Source organism: Lissotriton vulgaris, chromosome 1_2, assembly GCF_964263255.1.
Source record: "Lissotriton vulgaris chromosome 1_2, aLisVul1.2, whole genome shotgun sequence".
In the NCBI taxonomy this organism is placed as follows: Eukaryota; Metazoa; Chordata; class Amphibia; order Caudata; family Salamandridae; genus Lissotriton; species Lissotriton vulgaris.
The window spans coordinates 133,840,337-133,853,047 of NC_141686.1; the positions used below are offsets into that span (position 1 = coordinate 133,840,337).

Genomic DNA, 12,711 nt, shown 5'->3' on the forward strand with positions numbered 1-12,711 from the left:
TGGCTGATAGGGTCCTGCTGACGTCCTTTTCCTCCCTGGAGGCCCCTGTAGTTCTTATTGAGGTGCGGAAGCATGCCGGGTCTCAGCTTGTCTGGGGGTGCCGGATGCTGCAGTCTTCCTTTCAGCCGGGCGCTAGTTTGTTGAAGGGCGCTTGGCCTGCCTGGTAGTCAGTTTGTGGTGCTGTCTACCTGCCCCGGTGGTGAGTACTGAGTAGCGGTTCCCTTTTCCTATTTCTGCCTGCAGTCCTGCCGCCTTTTTTTCCATGTGTTCTAGGGGGTGTCGCAGTGGCCTAGTGGTTGCGGTCATGTTTTCTCCCTCTGCAGGTTTTGTGCTTTTCCCTTGGTCTATGGCCCTACCACCTTGAAAGCACCTGATCTCGTCTGATCTCAGTAGTTAAGCAGGGTAGGACCTTGGTTAGTAGCTGGATAGAAGACCGCCTGGGAATATCTGGTGCTGTGGAGCTGCACATTCTCCATCACTCTCTACGGTCCTCCTGCCTCTATTCATGCTGTTGGCTGCTTCATATGGGCATTGTTCCTGTTTGCTCTGGTGGGGCTGGGTTGGTGCCTTTCCTGAGTAGCCACCTGATAGTGCCTATCGTTTCTGGCTGGCTTTCATGCATCCTTGCCTCCCTGTTTGGGCCTGGTCTAGCCTGCTCGGTCATAGGGTGGGGTCAGACCTGGTTGGTTCCTGGTTCTGCATGGGTGTTTCCTGGGGCTGAGGGCTGTTGGCCTTTGGTGCTCCCCAGCTCCCTGTTGCTTGGTCGGTGTTTGAGTCTCTGTCATCCTTTTTTCTGGGGGTGTTTCTGGTTGGCCTTCTGCCCGGTGTTGTGTTGGTTGTCGCTTTCTGGGCTGGCTGGTGGGGGTGGATGGGTTATGCTGTCTGTTTGCCCCGGAGATGTTTGGCGCACAGTGGTTTGTCTCCCGTTCCGGCTCTCTGGCCCTATCCATTGGGGTCTCCTGCTTGCTTAGGTGTTTTTTTCTTCCTGTTGGCCAGTGCAGCTTTCCTCCCTAGGAGTTCTGTTACTTTCCAGTCCAGAGTCAGGGCCTTGGTCTCGCATGGGGGTGCGATTGGTTCAGTGCCATCTCTCCCGCTTGACGTAGCCCTTGGTGCTTGGGTTGGCTGGTACGCTATGCTTCTGCTGCCTCTCGCTGGTCTCCCGTGGCTGGCTGTAGTTGGCTGGTTGGTTTCAGGGCTGCGCTGCTGGAGCCCCTGTTGTGACTTGTTCTTGGTCTTTGTCTATTGCCTGGCGCTGAGTTGTGGTTGACGCCTACGCTGACTGGTCGGGGTTGGGTGCCATGTTGCAGTTTTCTACTCCCCTCTTGGGTTCCTTTGTGGGGGCTTGGGCCACTTTTGTGGGTCCTCAGTCTCACTGCTGCCAGTTCCTTTGCTGCCAGTGGGGGGGAGGGTATTATGGTTCTTGCTTTGCTTTGGCCTCTGTGGCTCCTTGGTTTCTCCCCTGTTGCTTCTGCCTCTCTTTTGGTGGTTTTGGTGGGCGGCCGGTTTGGTCTGGTGCTTGGCTGCCCTGGGGATGTACCAGGTTGCAGCTTTCCTGTTTGCTCCTACTTGAACCCTGTGCTGTGTCTTTTTCTTTGGCTTGACCTTGCCTCTGCTCTGGGCCAGGGGCTTTGGGGTTGTTTTCTTGTTTGGGTTTTCCCCGGTGTACTTTGTTGCCATCGCCCCTCTTTGTGGAGTGTGGGTGGGTTGGTTAGGTCCTGTCGATTTCCCCTTGGTGCTTGCCATTTGGGCCTGGTCCTTTGGCTCGCTGGTGTGGGGGTTCATTTTGGGCCTGTGGTGTCTCTGGTCCCTGTTCTTTTGTTGGCAGGGTCTGATGGGGTTCGGTTTCTTACTTGGCCTCTTCCTGTCCTTCTCCCGTCGGTGGGTGGTGCGCCTTTGGATTCTTCTGGAACGTCCCTCCTTGGGTTGTGGTGTGACTTTGGGTCTGTGGCGGGGCCTTGGCTTGGCCCTTGTTGGTCTTGCCTTGCTATCCCTATGTTAGGACCCTTGTCTGGCTCTGCAGGGGAGGTTGGTGGTGCCTTTCCTGCTGAGTTGTGTCCGGCTCTGGCCGTGGGGGCCTTGGTCACTTGGAGGTCACCTTCGGGTGTCTACCTGTGTCGTTGTCCACTTCCCTTTCCTTCTGGCTACTTTGGCCTCTGCCCAACTCTTCTTTCCGGTTCGACGGCTGGGCTGGTACCTGTGTGGTTGCACATGTCTCCCCTGCATGTACTCCAGCCCTAGGGGGGTGGGCCCCAAAGCTGGCTCCCGGGGGTTGCGTTGGTGTCGGTCAGGGGGACAGGTGCACAGCTCCTTTCCCAACCTGTCTGCAGGTGCATCTCTTTTTTGGGTGTGGGTTCCTGGCCCCTAGGTGGTCGACGGTCTGGTGCCTGGGGTTGCTGGGGCACAGGCCGTCCTTCTGCTTCTTTTCCTCTGGGCTCTTCTCTGTGCCTCCCTGGTGAGGGCTGGGCCTTGGCATTGGCTTGCCGGTGTGTGCTGCTTGGCCCTCTCCCTGTCTGCCTGTCGCTTTGTGTGCCCTGGATGGCCTGCCTTCGGCTGGGTCCTGTATCTTTTCCTGATGCCCCAGGTGGTTTGAAGTTTCGGGATTGGGGCAGTTGTCCCTGTGCAGCTCCATCTGGAACCGTAGGGGCACCATGTTTGTGGCCTCCTGTTTTGTTGGCATGTCTGGCGTTCAGTCTGCTGGCCTCTTGGGCTTTTCTGGGACCATCTCTAGTGATGGGATGTGAGCCTCCCTATTTTTCTCTCCTGCTTTGCCCTTCTACAGCTACTCTTGAGTCACCTGTTGGTTCGGTTGGGGGTTTCCCCCTTCCCTGTTCCTGGTTCTTCTCTGCCGGCTTCATCTTCCCTGGTCTCGTGTTTCTCCCCTTTGGTTGGCGCCCATTTTTTTGGTTGGGCTTGTCGCCCTTAATAGGGTTTTTTGTGGCGGCTTCCTCCCAGTTGCCTCTTCCCAATCTTTGTGCTCTGGTTCCGAGTCTGCTGGGGTCCGTCCCTGGCTTTCCTTGGGTGGGGTCCTGTTGTTGGCCTCGTTTTGTGGGGGGTGTTGTGCTTCTGGCATCCACCTTCCCTTCCTTGGGCGGAGTGCTAGGTTTGTGTCCCGGTGTCTCCTGCTTTCGGGGTGGTTGCCTCGGTCCTGGCCTGTTGGCCAATCCCTGTGCCCCGGGTTCTTCTCTGGGTTTGGAGGCCTTTCTGCTGCTGTCCGGTGTCTGCACTGGTGTTGGCTGCTGGACCACCTCTCGGTGTTTCTGTGGCTGGTTCCTCTGCGCTCTCTGTTGCCGGTGCTGTCGGGTTGGAGGGGTCTTGCTAGTGGTCACGGCTCCCTCCCTTCCTGGTTTGCTTGGTTTGGGCCTGCCCTTGGTTGGGTCTTAAGGGTTGGTGCATACAAATAGCAGCTTTAGAGGGAAGAAAAACCAGGTCGCCATCCTCTCGACAATCAATCAAAAAACATAACGACCTGGTTTACAAGGCACCTCTTTTTAGGCCAAACAATTTCAAACGGAGGTAAGGATTCATAACCTGTAAATGCCATATATTCCTCTCTTTTCCATACGGTGGTAATCACCAACCGTTAATTTGCCTTCATTCAAAGCTAAAACCGTGTTTACGCATGGCAGTCACCGCATTTATTAATATTTACATCACCATACAAAGGAAATTGTAAACTTTGCAGAAAGAATTCGAAAAGAATTCAAAAAAGTGTGGAGAGACAAGATGACCCCTCATGTGCGCACCACCAAACGAGCTCACTGGTTGGTACTCACCAGTTGTGCCCACTTTTATCATCATTGGTAGTTATCTTGTCTCAAAAAATAAATGTGCTGTCCAAATAAAAAAAAAAGAATAAACTAGGTGCTGTGAAGGGAAACGATCACATCCCACGATGCGATCGTGTGTGATTAAAATTGAAAAAAGTGCACTTTATTCAGAACCAACTTTATTATTCAGATGTGCACTCTTTCAAATTAAAAGCGGTTGTTTGTCATGCATACCATTTCTTACTGCGCCAACATGTTTTATTGCCACATCAATTTTGGGGCAAATTCTTCAGGACAAACCAAGTTGCCAAGGCACCAGTATTGGACACACAATTCACAGTTTCCGGGGACTGCCAAATGTAAAAACTAAGAAAGGATACACCCCAATTACTCCCACAACTCCTTTTGAGAGAAGAAACCTCATAGTACACTTATCTCATCTTAAGATTTGTATTTACCCTCAAAGAGCCACTGTTCCACGCACCAGCTCTATCTGTTAAGGTCATACAAGAGGCTCCATCTGTGAGTCCTCTCGGTGGATTAAACATTCAGCTGTAATGTAAATCTGTGAGGCAATACATATATTTAAAAAAAATGAGATTATAGTGTTCAGGAAACTTTCCACCGTGTCTTTGGACCCAAAGAATTCTTATTGTACAAAGGGCCCTTTTTAACCACACAAATCAGCGATGGTACACCCCTTGAATCTGTGTTTGTCATGCACACCCACGAACTGCCATTATAATTGCACATCTACAGCCAGTTGATGTTCGTCAAACTGAGTTTATCGCGCTCGTCATTACTTTTCAAGGTAGGCACAGTTTTGCTTATCAGATGTCCAAATGTAGGGGTCGATTAGGATGGCGGTGAATCCGCATCCTCCGGGCCGGTGGAAGCCATCGCCGGCCCAGAGGATGCGGATTCACCACCGCGGTCCTTGAAAACACCCACCTACAGATTAGGATGGCGGTGGGATCAGCGTGGACGGCAGGTCCGTCCGCCGCTGATCCGCGGGGTGTTGACCGCTATTTGGTGGCGGTGTCTGCAAGACACTGTCAGCCAAATTAGGATGCGTGTGGAAACATGTTTTTCCGAGGCGGTTTTTCCGCTGTGGAAAAGCATGTGGACCTTTGCTTATGGGGGCCCCTGCGGGCCCCAGGGTGAAGGTGGCGGTGGGGGTGCACATGGGGGGTTCCTATGTTACTCCCCTGCATTTGCATCCACAAAGCGGCAGGCACCGCGTGGTGCCTGCCGCTTTTTGCATGCAAATGCAAAGCATGCACTTTTTAACCCTGCAGCGGGTGCAGCTTGAAGCAGCACCCGCCGCAATGTTAAAGATACAGGATGTGACCGCAAGGGTGGCGGTCACATCCTAATTCCTATGAAGGGAATGCCGCTGCCCTTGCGGACGGTCCCTCCACCTCGGGGGTGGCGGACGTCCGCCATCCTAATCGACCACGTAGTGTTTGTTAGAAATCAAAGGTGCACCTTCAGCGTGTCACCGATGCACAATTTTAAATAGCACCTCTCATATTAAACTCTCCTCATTGCTTTTAAAAAAAAATTTTGAAAGATAAAGTCCACGCAATGCAACAGGTAATATTGTGAACCCGCTTGTCAGTACAGCGCGTCTCTCATTGGCTTATAGCCTCATATTCCCGGCAGGGGCGGCTCTAGGCTCATGGTGGCACTGGGCATGGAGCCTAGGTAGGGGGCCCCGGAAGGGGGGGTCCGGGCAGGGCGGAGCCCCTCGGAGTTCAGGAGGGAGGGGGGTCAGGGTGTTAGGAAGTGGAACAGAGCCGGAGGCCGCCAAATCCCTGCCAGGGGCAGCCATGCAAATATGTATCCATCCTCAGAGGAATATTATATTAAGGATATATATTGGCATGGAGGCCCCTGGGGTTTGGTGGCCCTGTGCAGGTGCACAGCTTGCACATGCCTAAGGCTGCCCCTGTTCCTGTCCCCGTATTCCTTACCGTCCAGGGCAATCACAGAGCGTGTCTAATCCCCCGGCTGTATCTCCCGGCCGAACGCCTCATATATGAACTTCCGGGAGGCAGTCCGGTCACGTGGGGAGATGACACAGAGGTAGCAACATCTTTAAAAATGTTCTCAACCTCCGATTTTCATCTTTTTTCACTTTAGAAGTTAAAATATTATGGGGGCCTTTATGAGAAACATCGTTTTTCAAAAGTTTTAGATCTCTACTCATAAAAACTCATTCAAAAACTATTTTAACAATCTTTAAACGCTCCGTCAAGTAGTATAAATATGAATAAATACTACACATTATTCACAAACCAGGACATTATTCTCAGAAACCTGTCTTCTCGCTGGTCGGTGCCCTTCCTGGTTTTGTTGTGCCATGTGGGCGCTTCTGCCTCTTCTGGGCCCCCTTCTGCTGGTTGTACTGGGTGTGTGGCTGGTTGTTTCTGCCCCTCTGGGGGTTCCCTTGGGCCTTGGCTCTGGGTGCTGGCCCTCCTAATGGCCTTCCCTGCGGGTCTTGTGTCCTTCTTCGTGCGGCTCTGGCTCCTTGCTCTGTCGGGTTGCTCAAGGACTTCTTCTGTGGTGGCCTACTCGCTGTTTTTGCAGTGAGGTCAGTCTCTGGTCCTTTCTTGTTGGGTTCTCCTCTTCTGTGGCTGGGTTGGATGTTCCTTGTGTTGGTTGTCCACCCTTTGGGTGGTGGCTACTTGGTTGGGCTCCCTGTTTTAGGATTCTCCTAGTTGTCCCCTGCTAATTTTGGGGTTTCTGCTCTGTTGGCTTGATTAGGGCCGTTGCCGGTTGAGTGCTCCTGCCTTTGTTCTTTCTTGTGGTTCTCCCTTTTGCTTCTTCTGGGGTGCTGGTTTCGGTGTGGTTTCCTGGTTTTCCTGGTGTTGGTCGGAGTTCATAAGGCCGGATTGTCTACTTTGATATTCTCAACTTAGTTAAGGAAAGGGACGAGGACTAGAGGGCCGGGAGGTAATGCCCTATAACTTACTGTTAATCTACATTACTCCTGGCCCTGTTGTCTTCGTCACATTCCTTACGCTCCTCCCTCCCTGCCGGACGGCTGGCCTTCCGGTTGGTAGCTTGGTATTTCAGGCTGAAGTTGGGTTGGTATAGCTTATGTACTCCCAGTGGGAGGGGGTGAGTTTAGGTATCCCAGCATTCTCCTATTCTTTTTTTTCAGTTGTAGAGATGGTCATCTCCACTTTGTTAACCGCATCGCTGCGGCGGTTATTTTTCCGCTGTGCGGCTTTTTTCTAAAAGCCGCGTTACATGACGAGCTCAGCTCGTCATCCGCACAAGACCACCGTGGCTGATGATGAGCTGAGCTCATCATTGTTAGAAACGGGACCCTGGCCGGCCAAGACTCGCGTTGAGGTCAGTCAGGGATCGCCATTTCTAAGGTCAGGGCAAGGGAGTCACACACCAAGGCAACCCCCACTCGCCCTCTAGGTAACGTGGCGCGAGCAGTCTAGGCTAAACTTGGAGGCGGTATGAGTTAAGTATTTGCGCACGCACCCCAGCAACAACACCCTAGGCCCACCACAAAGAAAGACTCCACACAAGGTTATATAAAAAATAGCCTTTGTATTATAATAAACAAAATACATTAGATAACACACGCAAACTGTACAATGTGCCAGGGGCACGGGCAGAATTTACAAGGGGAATTATGTACAGGACAGGGCCACATGGACCACTGTCAGGGGTAGGCACTTGTCAGAAAATAATACTGGTAGGTATACACTTATGACGTAAACATTAGAATGATTAGCACCAAAATTATAAATGCAACACACATCCAGTAATCACTGGAACAGAGTCAAGACCTCCTACGCAACCCTAAAACACTGTAGGTAATCACACAGGTAACTAGGACCTTCTCAGCAGGACCTAAGGAAGGAATACCAACACCTAAGCAATTCACTCTTAGCAAAGGGAAGGAAGCCTAAACATAAAATGGGACATCAACAATCTACTATGCAGGTCACATTTAGCATAGTGGATAAACATAAAATACCTAATCAGGTCACTTTTAGAAAAGGTAAGCGGACATAAACAATTGCACATGAGATAATAAACACAGAGGTGCAGGTTAGAACATTTGCGCAAGAATCATATCAACAATAAATTACAATGCGCAGGGTGCACATAGCACAACACTCACAATGTCCCTCAGGCCAACTGGCCTCGAAAGGGGCGGAATGCCCTGAGTCTCAGTGTCAGGGAGGTCTGCACAGGCAGCACAGACACAAAGCCTAAACGTGGCAACTGTCCACTAAGTGCTGGACAGTTGTTAACAGGACTGAGCAACGTTGGAGCCAGGAGGGCTCAAGAACAAGGTGGGCAAGGAGCCTCTCAGGGGCTCACTAAACAACTGTGGCACCGTAGAGCTCAGCGCTCTAAATCAATGCAAATGGCCTCACAGAGCCTCGTGGCTCTCAACTTAAGAAATGCTGCCCACGTTGGAGCCTCGCTGGGCTCAGAACACACAACTTGCCCCCAGGAGCCTCGGGGCTCCAATCTGGATGGCAGGCTTCGTTGGAGTCCCTCACGGGGGACTCGGGATCAGGTAAATGCCCCCTGAAGCCCTCGGGCTTCACAAAGTAGTGCGCGCAAGATCGCGCTACGGGGGAGGGCGGACACCGGCAATGTGTCCCGACGCCCCTCTCCCTCTTCCACGCACTCACCGGCTGTCTCAGGGCGGGCGGGGCTCCTCTCTCCTCACGGGGAGCCTCCCAGCAGCAGCGCGGGGCTCCTCTCCACACGGGGGGCCTCGCGGACACGGGAGCAGGCTTCCTTGGTCTCCCGCCTGGCCTCGTCACGACGTCCTTCTGCCTGACTTCCGCCGGGGCCGCCAATAGCAGCGCGGCCCTGGGGGTCAGGAGGCGGGACTTCCGGGTCGCGGAAGGCAGCGGCCCGGCAACAGCTTTCGGTGCTCCTGGGCTGCGGCGGTGATTCCTTGGCAATGACGGTTGGGCACCGGCTCGTAATTAAATAAAACAACACGGGGCAATGCCGGGTGGCACCGGCCTTCAATTTAAAAGATAAAGCGAGGTGGGCACTCGCTCGCCAGAAATCGGCGAAAATCAGCGAGGTTGGCACTCGCTAGGCAGACAAAGCGCTCCCAGCGCAAGGAGTAAAAATAAAGCGCTCCCAAGCGCCAGAAATAACAGCAAAGCGCTATTGAGCGCTGGGGCACAGGGAAAGCGCTCCTAGCGTTATAAATCCAATAAAAGCGCTTCCAGGCACGGCAACAGCTCCAGCAGGGTCTGGAGGCAGGCAGAGGGGCAAGGCAGGGCCAGAGCCAGCACACTGGGTCTCCAGGCAGGGAGACAGCCAAGTGGCGCTCCTCTTGGCCCCTGCAGCAGCAGCAGCCCCCTCTGGCAGGATCCTGGAAGGAAACCAAAGACAGGACACATTGTATGGGGACACAGCCCCTTCTTATACAGCAAAACCTCTTTGTCTCAGGGTGCAGGGTGGGGGGAAAACCAGTCGCAGCTGGTTCTGAAGTACTCTGTTTACCTCAACCACCCTCTCTATTCACTGGCAGGGCTAGGGCCATCAGTCGCACTACAGGGGGTGGAGCCAGCATTGTCCGGGGAAAGTCCAGGCCCATCAGGGACCAGGGGCACTCCTCCCAAGCCATCAAGCATGCTGATCTCACACTCACCACCGGGCAGACCCATCCAGCCTTCCTGGAGCCAGGCTCACCAGCCACCTCCAGCCAATCACACTGCAGGCATATTTTACAGTAATATGCCAAGTCCCAGAAATGGCATTTCTACTCATGACACACACATGCCACATACACCATTGCGAAGCATTCATTCCCACGAACACGCACATACCAAATTCGAGCATGTACTCCCCACACATCAGGAATTACTAGGGACACAGACATTCCCCATGCATTCCTATGGGAGAGCAGGCCAGCCTAACTACAGGCACGCACTTTACTCTGGGACACAGAGAAAAAGTGCGCACAGACCAGACAATCATCCACGCATATCCCAGATTAAAAGCAAAAAGATTAGGGGTGAACCTGCCTTAAGGGCCAAGTCCAACACAACCCCCTTCCAGCCAAAACGCAGGGCAGGCCAATCACCACCGTGATGGACTTACCTGCTTGGGGCGATAAAACACGGACGCGGGCCCGCAACTGCAGGGACACCCTCCTGTTTTACGCCACTGTGAACCCCTGGGGTTCTTTCTAAAGCTATGGTAGGGACTCACTGGATTACCCCACTGGTACTCTCCAGCTGCCCTCGGCCAGGACCAGGCCCTAGGCCACCCAGGTGCCACTGGTTCCTGCCAACTCACCAAGTGGGGGGTAGTAACCCCTGGCACATAACAGCCATTTTCCACTCTTCCTGTCTGCAAGACAGGGCTAGACTGCCACTGGTTCCCCAGCCTAGGGTCTACAACCTTAGGTGGACCAGGAGTCTCAGGGAAGGCTCTCCTCCCCTTACCTCTTCTCCTAGGGTTCCTCCGCCTCCTGCGAGGGGTACCCTCTAGACACCACTCTCCCAACCTAGGGTTTAACCCCTCAGGTGGTACCGGGGTCAGAGGTGGGCTTTCCCACCCTCTGCACCCCCTTCCAGAGTCCTGCTCCCCCCCCCAACCGGGGCGGTACCTCTGGAGAAAGAACTGGTTAGGACACTGCTTACAGTACTCCCACCCTTCAGGTCAGGCAAACCCTGAACCTGGACCTCCAACCTCCGGTCTAGAACCTTTGGTGGAATCACTGCCTGGCACTCCAGGACTTCTGAGGACTCACAGGTCACTCCCAAATCACTCCTTTCACTGGACTTCTGTACTCTCCCTCCTGGAGCAGTACTGCCAGTCTCCACAACTACAGAAGCTCCGCTCACAGATGCTCCAGGTCCTCCACACACTAGGAGATCTCCCTCAAGTGGACTAACAGGTAAGCATAGGTCCCCACCCTGGTGTTCCCTAAAGAAACCATCCAGGCTCTGAGGCAGGGCTTCGGGCATCTGGGGACTCTCGGTCTCACACTCACTTCCGCTCCACTGAGACAGACAGCAAGCCCCTACACCCTCCTCACTATACTGAGACCTAGCTGGGCTACTCTCACCCTCCTCCACCACGCTGGGTTGGAGAAAACCTGACCCACTATTATTGGAATTACTCACTAGCGGCGCTAAGGAACCTTTCGCACCTTCCCATCGGTCTGCTTCCGCTGCAAGCTCACATGCAATGAACAATCCAAACCTCAACAGGTTCTGGCGCAACTCTGGCACACAATAACTGAGCAGGTGCTCTGTGACAACCATGCTAAACAAACTGTCAGACTTGCTGTTCACGTGAGTCTTTCTCCAATCAAACAGTGCTTCACAACACTCATCTTAAAAGTCTTCCCAAGACTAATGAGGCAGTTTCCTAAGTCTCCTGAACTTCAACCCAAACTCTTCTGCGGGGGAAACAGGCAACATACTCGGGGAACTGGGAGTGGGACTGTCAACATCAACACTTAAAAAGCTGCCACCACTGGACTCCACCCTCCCTGGGGAATCCAGACAATTACACATGCACTCAGGGGGTAACCTACTCTCTTAGGCTACCTTCTCCCTGAACAAGGCCCTCTCAGCCTCTAGCTTGGCCTGAGCTGTTCCAACGCTAGCTGATACTCCCTCTCTTCCTTCCTATCCAACCACTCCTCTGGGGACAGGGAAAGGGATGGGGCGCTGGTACTGACAATGGACCCAGCAAGGGACTCCCTATCTATGGGGTCATCACTCTCTGCTGACATCCATCCACTGTCATCACCATCCAACTCACATTCATCATCAGAATCTTCAGGGCTCCCCACAGACTCACCACCCTCATGGCGTGCGGCCCGGGCCCTATCTCTCTCACTGTGCTCCAGATCCCACTGACCATTTTGCCACATGATCAGGCTGTCCCTAAGCTGGGACTGAGTAACCAACTCACTCACCTCTATGCCTCCCTTTTCGCAGAATCTGACCAGCTCTAACCTACTGTACCTAAACAGACTACAGAGATCAAAAACTGGCTCCATTTTGGCGGACGTTCTCAGGAAAAGTTTGACACAGGGAACCTGGGGTTCTGAGCTACACAGGAGAATACAATCACAAAATTCAGCAAGATTCCTATCTCAGAACTTGCACTCCACTGTCCAGCGTAACACACACTCATTCACACACAACCCTCCCCTCGGACTGGTAAGGCAGTTTCTACCACCCCTGATTTTCTCAACCTGACCACTAGCGACACAGGTACCAAACTCTGGGAGCAGGGCGGGGAACAAGGTACTGGACAAAATACAAAATGCCACCTTTCAGGAGAAGCAAAACTGAACTTCCCTAAAAAACAATAATCCCCAAAATGCGGTTATCTAAAAAATGCAGAGCTTTGAAGTGTGGCCTGTCGCCACTGTGGTACAGCGCAAACACAAATCCTTATCCTCACCGCTTGCCGCCAATGTTAGAAACGGGACCCTGGCCGGCCAAGACTCGCGTCGAGGTCAGTCAGGGATCGCCATTTCTAAGGTCAGGGCAAGGGAGTCACACACCAAGGCAACCCCCACTCGCCCTCCAGGTAACGTGGCGCGAGCAGTCTAGGCTAAACTTGGAGGCGGTATGAGTTAAGTATTTGCGCATGCACCCCAGCAACAACACCCAAGGCCCACCACAAAGAAAGACTCCACACAAGGTTATATAAAAAATAGCCTTTGTATTATAATAAACAAAATACATTAGATAACACACGCAAACTGTACAATGTGCCAGGGGCACGGGCAGAATTTACAAGGGGAATTATGTACAGGACAGGGCCACATGGACCACTGTCAGGGGTAGGCACTTGTCAGAAAATAATACTGGTAGGTATACACTTATGACGTAAACATTAGAATGATTAGCACCAAAATTATAAATGCAACACACATCCAGTAATCACTGGAACAGAGTCAAGA

The 12,711-nt window shown here is 52.8% G+C and overlaps 1 pseudogene; it reads left to right on the forward strand.

Moving 5' to 3' along the window:
• Positions 1-342: 342 nt before the first annotated feature.
• LOC147734690 (5S ribosomal RNA) lies at positions 343-462 on the forward strand (annotated as a pseudogene).
• Positions 463-12,711: the final 12,249 nt, after the last annotated feature.